Raw genomic sequence first — 8,362 nt, forward strand, 5'->3', positions numbered from 1 at the left:
GGGAAAAAAAATCACCTGGGGAATCTGGTCATGTACAACAACAGTATATTAATTCGCTTCCAGATGTTTATTAATTCATAGCACATGACACGTCTGGAAAAATGTGCATCTCAGCAGAATGGGATGGGGTTCTAAAACAAAAGCGCACACCCATGCCGTGCACACACACACACACACACACGCACCCATAAAACACTTATTTATTATACTCGCCAGGCTCTGTGATGCTCCCTGCTGTTGTAGAGTAAGACATCATTAAAAGCTTTAATGGGAATTATATTTCTTTATGGCTCAAAGTTAAGAAGCTTTCTAATCATTTCTCATAACGCTGTCTGATTACAAATGGACCATAACCACTTCCTTCATCTTGCTCCGATCAGAGAATACAAAGCGTTATGCGAAACGTTTTGGGTTGAAGAGAGGAGATTCTTTGTGAAAGAAAATAACTTTGGAGCGTACAACATTACACAGTCCTACCACACAAGACAGACTTTTCATTGAGGTTTGTTATGGAAAAGTTTCAAAGTGTTCTTTGCTAGAAATTGTTGTTAAGTTGGGCTTGGTGTGGCACAAACTACAGTATTCAGAGGTGAACTTACACACACACGACACTGTTGTCTGGTGCGATGGATCCTGTAACGATGTGCGCTAAGAGTCGGGAAACGGAACATAACACAAAACAAGAAACACTAACAGCACACAGACATGAAACAATAATGCCTGGGGAAGGAACCAAAGGGAGTGACATATATAGGGAAGGTAATCAGGGAAGTGATGGAGTCCAGGTGAGTCTGATGATGCTCAGGTGCGAGTAACGATGGTGACATGTGTGCACCATAACAAGCAGCCTGGTGAGGGAGGGGGTACACGTGACAGATCCTAAACAAAGGAATTCTGACAAAGCACAGTTGGCTGGGTCCCCTGCTGAACCCCTTCCATTAAGCTGTCTCAACTCTTAGTTTGTCCCAAATGCCACCCTATTTCCCTATATAGTGTGCTACTTAGTGCAGTATATAGGGAATAGGGTGAAATTTAGGACGCAAACTCCATGGGTCTGAAGGGCCCAGTGACTGATTTCCACGGGAACTTGATGCATGTACCTCTCAATAAACGCCTGGCATCCTTAACCCACCATTTTTTTTTTTAAAGCTAGCGATGAGTGCCAAAGGGAGACAGCTAACTTAAATTGATGACACCGCATCCCCTATCATCTGTCACTGAGAGGACGTCTTTCTAGCCCCCTCCCTAACAATATGGAGAGGAGGACATTTGGCTTGCAAACTCCCACAGCCCTCGGATTCATTCAAAGCACTTGGTTTGCTAAGTGAATTTCAGCCACTGAGATTCCCTGCATGCAGCACACTTTTTTAAAGACCCCCTCTATACAGACGCAAACACACACACACACACACACACACACACACACACACACACACACACACACACACACACACACACACACACACACACACACACACACACACACACACACACACACACACAAGCATTTGTGAGCTTCTCTTGCTTCAGCAACTTTTGTCTATTGGTTTTCATTCATCACTTCTGTTTTTATGCGACGGCTGTCGTCCCATCGAGAACCCATTGTCCTCCTCCTTTTGTGGTGTTGAACTTATGAATACATCCGTGAAGACAACCCCTTTGCTTGGTTATGGCTAGGTCAGCCATTTCAATGGTCTTTGTCCCAGAGAAAAGGGGCCCTTGTCAAAAGTAGTGCACTAAAAGGTGAACAGGGTGCCAATTGGGACACAGACCTGTTCCTATTTCCTCTGTTTGTTTATGTTGTTGCTAATAGAGCCCAGCCTTGTAAAAGCTGAAGGACAGACCATGATGCTATGCTAGCCGACAGTTAGCCTTCTAAAATCCTGCACTCACAGCCTTGAGTCTCTCACAAGCCTCATGCGTTATATGGGTACTGTCACTGTACTGTATGTTAAACACAGAGAGGTGAAGTTTCCTTCTACGAATCCCACAAAAACCCGAAATAAATAGCTCTTAGGGGGTATAAAAAGAAGATCTCACATAGAGACTTGGGCTGCGTCCAAAATGACAACCTCTTCCCTATATATTCCCACAAAGCAAATCAAAACATTACATTTAACACTGGGACAGTGTCGATACGGGCCCACACTTGAGTGTTAAATTAACACTGTGCTTATTGCTGACACTGTTACACTTAGTCAACATTAGGAAATTAACACTTTCAATGTTATACAAAAACACCTCACATTATTTTTAACACTAGGAAGTGTTTATAGTTTACACCAATGGTATTATGCAATAACACCTCATTTAGTATTTTTAACCATTACACCGAGAGGTCCACATTTCTTGGCCATAGGGTTAACCCCCTAAGGGTCGATGTCTGCGCCCCCGTGGAAATCAAATTAACATAATACAAAATTCCCCATCAGTTTAAGCTAGAGATATCAGTTTTTTTGCATTGGATGCATCTCAATTCACCTACGCAAACTGCATCCAACCGCCTATGTCACACACCGCATCTGAGGTGAAAGGTGAAAGAGCTGGAGCGGTGTTTGTCAGACTATGAGGCATCCCGAAAATCGGTCTTCTCACAAAATTGTCTGTAGCGTCCGAACTATTATGACCCCTCCATGGAAAGATGAGACTCTCACGAACACGGTTGTGTTGTCCGTTTTGCTCTACGACCGCCACAAGCGTCTTGGGACTCGTCTAAAGTTGGTACAGCCGATCTGCCAACTTCTGTCTGAAGCGTCTGAACAGTTTGGGCTACACACGAATGACCACTCTGTGGAAAGGTGAGCCTCTTACGAACACGTACATGTCGGTTGTTCTGCTCTAGGACGCCCACAGGCCTCACAAGACTCATCTAAAGGTTCCCGGGTACCAGTTGAAAAATGCAAAGAAATCTAATTATTCTAAAAATAATTAGTAGAACCCTTCCACTCATGGGTGGCCAAAAATAACGAATCTAATTTTCCAGTGTGCCTTGCCTTTTCAAGTGAATGGTTGTAGAATTCTTTCATTTTCAGCCCTGTGTACTTCACCAAGTGAGATCCTACTGTAGGTGAATGTTATCGTTAAGCAATAAGGCACGGGGGGGTGTGGTATATGGCCAATATACCACGGCTAAGGGCTGTTCTTATGCCCGACGCATCGCTGAGTGCCTGGATACAGCCCTTAGCCGTGGTATATTGGCCATATACCACACCCCCTCGTGCCTTATTGCTATTATAAACTGGTTACCAACGTAATTAGATCAGTAAAATTAAATGTTTTGTCATACCCGTGGTATAATGTCTGATATACCACGGCTGTCAGCCAATCAGCATTCGAACCACCCAGTTTATAATTAAAACGTAACTGTTCATGACAATCCATTACTTATATTACAAGGCCTTACTTTGATGGGGTTAGGAGCCTCCTGGTTTGTTGGACCCATCAGGCCTGCAAGTCACATTAAGCTGGTTTGCAAAGTGATATGTCATTCCAATTGGAACAGCCAGAGTTAGGACGTCCGACAGTTGGAATTTTTTGGAACATTGATAAAGGAGACTACCTAAATAATTTAAACTGGAACAACCATTTCGGTAATGGGTGCAATCAATCTAACTAACTGATTGCATTAGTTTAGAAAAATGTATTTTTATTTATCTTTATGTAGCATAAGCTTGATACATCAATCAATGTACATGCAAAAACACAGGTATACAAAAAACTATACTAAAGAATCTTGCTGCAGTAGAGGATGCTGGGAAATATGATAATTGGGCTGTGGTTTTGATGGTAATGTTTCACTCTCCACAGAGTAAAATTTACACAATCACACTCAACACTGGTTATTAACACCAACCTTTGGGGTTATTTTACACCACTGAGTGTTTCACTCTTAGAGAGTCTTGAATCTACACTAGAAATGTTACACTGAAAAATCAACACTGGGTAACATTGTACATAGGGCTCTGATCAAAAGTAGTGCACTATATAGGTTATAAGTTGCCATTTCGGATGTAGCCTTGACAGCCACCTGCCAGAATACTGCAGCGCCTGTAACTACACATGGACAATAAATGACTCAACTCAAGGCAGATGCACTGCCGCTATATTCAGGGACATAGACAGTGAAATATACACTTGACTTCCGCTCTGCAGGGACAAAGGAGTCAACAACAGTGAGAGGGGAAAGAAGAGAGAATCCTTGAAGCTTCGTTCCACGACCTTCGATGTGAGTCTACGTCCCAAATGGCACCCTATTCTCTATGTAGTGCATTACTTTTAACCAGGGCCCTGGTCAAAGGCAATGCACTACTAGGGAATAGGGTGCCATTTTGGAGGCAGCCTAAGATAAATACACTGTTCCATAGTTCAGTTGCCTCTCCTTGAGGCAACCCCTTTTGATACAATCCTAGAAGCTTTATTGTCGACTTTGGAAAGAAAATTATGGGAAATGTTTGCTCGTTTGCTTGTGATAAAATAATAATGGCGGAATGTCAATCGTTGGATTGGTAGGATATTAACCCATGACAATACATGCTAATATCGTTCTACAACTCAATACGATTGTTTTACAAAGTGTCGAACACAGATATGGAGCAAAGGTCACAGTTACTCATGTGGCACAAAACTTTTTGACCTCAGATAACACCTAGATAATAACGGACAGAATGTGTATTTTCTCCCACGCGAGCCGCGGCTGCCCACAGTGTACTGTGAATATGATAAGTAGTCTTCATATTTGACTTCACTGACATTGCCGCTGGCCGACTGTGGGTTAGACTTAGCTGGCATAGCTGGACACACATCTACACGTACTGGACATGACTAGTCAATCTCCGAGGGAGATGGAGAGTGTGGCTCGTTGCCTACTATCGGCCGAATCAGTGGGAGGAAACAACCTGTCTGACGCTGATTGACCACACACACACACGGCCCACACACACTCATCTCGGAAAGTGATACAGCCCATCCAAATGTATGAAACCAGCAGGCTGAGAGAACTGCTGGCATTCCATTACAGTTCTATTTGTCTCTCTGCATTTCTCTGTCTCTAACCCGTCTCCCCTCCACAAACCTATTCTCTTTCCCCTTCTCTTCAATACCCTCCATCCATTCCTCCCTCCTCTCCTTCGCTCTCTCCTTACCCAGCATGTTTCCGCTACAGGTTGTTAGGGATGAGAGGAGGCGGTCTGTGGAGTGTGTGTGTGTGTGTGTGTGTGTGGAGATCCATGTAGAACGCTTTCATCTCGCTCCAGCAAACACAGCGTGAATGGGATATCTTCACCCACAGTGCAGGCACTAATAGGTGTTAAGATGATGTTTTTCCCCATGGTGATGATGGCGGATGATGGCCTTGCTTTACAGCACTGATCTAGCAAGACGTCCTTACAAGGGGCAACCTGGGATTGGTACGTCCATCCATGAAGAATATCATTTATATGAAACACTAATATCCACCACCAGTCCACACTTGGGAGAAAAGGACTGACAATAGGGACACAGGGCATATATACTGAACACAGATATAAACTCAACGTAATGTAAAGTCTAAATGTGAAGTGTTAGGTAGTTGTTGTGGAATTGTTAGATTACATGTAGGATATTGCTGCACTGTCGGAACTAGAAGCACAAGCATTTCGCGACACTCACAATAACATCTGCTAATCGTGTGTATGTGACCAATACAATTTGATTTCATTTGTTGGTCCTATTTTTCATGAGCTGAAATAAAATGAATCCAGACATTTTTCAGTCGCACAAAAAGCTTATTTCTCTAAATTGTGAACAAATTTGTTTACATCCCTGTTAGTGAGCATTTCTCCTTTGCCAAGATAATCCACCTGACAGGTGTGGCATATCAAGAAGCTGATCATTATACAGGTGCAACTTGTGCTGGGGACAATTAAATGGCACTCTAAAATGTGCAGTTTTGTCAGACAACACAATGTCACAGGTGTCTCAGCACGCAATTGGCGTGCTGACTACAGGAGAGTCCATCAGAGCTGTTGTCAGATTACTTAATGTTCACTTCTCTACCATAAGCCGCCTCCAATGTCATTTTAGAGAATTTGGCAGAACATCCAAAGAGCCTAACAACCGCAGACCACATGTAACCATGCCAGCCCAGGACCTCCACATCCGGCTCCTTTACCTGCAGGATAGTCTAAGACCAGCCACATGGACAGCTGATGAAACGGATAAGTATTTCTGTCTGTAATAAAGCCCTTAAAACTAATTCTGATTGGCTGGGCCCTGCTCCCCAGTCATGTGAAATCAATCCATAGATTATGGCCTAATTTATTTATTTAAATTGACTGATTTCCATATATGAACTGTAACTCAGTAAATTTGTTGAAATTGTTGCATATTGCGTTCATATTTTTGTTCGGTATAGTTTTAGGTGGCCCCGCTTCTTCTTTTCATCACTATTTTGGATCTTCAAGCAGGCCTGAGAATACAATGGCTGGCACCACTTCCTCCCTTAGCCACCATTTTGGATCTCCCAGTGGGCCTGAGTTGTGTGGTCCAGTGCCAGTAAAACACTAGCTTCCATTAACTCCCAATGAAGGCTGAGGTCTATTACCGCCGGCACGACACTCAGCATTAAAGCATCGTAAAACACTCTATTATGGCCTACTGAAACAGAGGACAGTGGAACCAACGCAGCCTGGTCGTGATTTAGTGGGATGATGGGGAGGACAGGGAGAGGTAAATCAAATCAAATAAAAAAATGTTGGTCACATATACATGATTAGCAGATGTTATTGCGAGTGTAGCGAAATGCTTGTGCTTCTAGTTCCTACAGTGCAGCAATATCTAACAAGTAATCTAACAATTCCACAACAACTACCTAATACACACAAATCTAAGTAAAGGGATTGAAAAACAATATGTACACATAAATATATGGATGAGCAATGACCGAGCAGAGATGGTATTAAAAAGATGCAATAGATGGTATTAAGTCACAAACCCGGATCCGGGATCCCCCCCATCAAAAAAGCTGACTAGCATAGCCTAGCCTAACGCCACAGGGATATCATAAAACATAATTTTCATGAAATCACAAGTCCAATACAGCAAATGAAAGATAAACATCTTGTGAATCCAGCCATCATTTCCGATTTTTAAAATGTTTTACAGCGAAAACACAATATGTATTTCTATTAGCTAACCACAATAGCAAAAGACTCAACTGCATATTTTCACAATTTTTCTACCGCATAGGTAGCTATCACAAAACCGACCAAATAGAGATATAATTAGTCACTAATCAAGAAACAACTTCATCAGATGACAGTCTTATAACATGTTATACAATAAATCTATGTTTTGTTCGAAAATGTGCATATTTGAGATATAAATCCTAGTTTTACATTGCAGCTACCATCAAAAATATCACCAAAGCAGCCAGAATAATTACAGAGAGCAACGTGAAATACCTAAATACTCATCATAAAACATTTATGAAAAATACATGGTGTACAGCAAATGAAAGATAAACATCTTGTGAATCCAGCCAATATTTCCGAGCCAGTGTTTTACAGCGAAAACACAATATAGCATTATATTAGCTTACCACAATAGCCACACACACAAATGCATTTATCAGCAGCAAAAGGTAGCGATCGCAAAAAAACAGCAAAAGATATAAAATTAATCACTAACCTTGACCAACTTCATCAGATGACAGTCTTATAACATCATGTTACACAATACACTTATGTTTTGTTTGAAAATTTGCATATTTTGAGCTGCGAACCGTGGTTATACGTTGTGAATATGTAGCATCGATTCACCAAATTATCCGGAGATATTTTGGACAGTCACCTAATCTGACCAAAGAACTCATCATAAACTTTACAAAAAAATACATGTTGGACAGCAAATGAAAGATACACTAGTTCTTAATGCAATCGCCGTGTTAGATTTTTAAAAATACTTTACCATAACAAACAGCTTACGTTATAGCGAGACAGCGCCCGCAAAATAGGCGGAAAATAGGACTAAACATTTTCCACAGGAATACAAAATAACATCATAAATGGTTCCTACTTTTGCTGAGCTTCCATCAGAATCTTGTACAAGGAGTCCTTTGTCCAGAATAAATCGTTGTTTGGTTTTAGAATGTCCTCTTCTCCTGTTGAATTAGCAACCTTAGCTAGCCATGTGGCGCGAACATGTCCAAATTCCCCTGACGCAAAGAAAGGAAAATTCCAAAACTCGCAATAAACATTGAATAAACTGATACAACTCGGTTGAAAAAAACTACTTTATGATGTTTTTATCACATCTATCAAATAAAATCAGAGCCGGAGACATCCACCGTCTATACCGAACGCTTTTCAGAAGCCAATGCTGATGT

This window comes from Salvelinus alpinus, chromosome 39 (genome assembly GCF_045679555.1).
Source record: "Salvelinus alpinus chromosome 39, SLU_Salpinus.1, whole genome shotgun sequence".
Lineage (NCBI taxonomy): Eukaryota > Metazoa > Chordata > Actinopteri > Salmoniformes > Salmonidae > Salvelinus > Salvelinus alpinus.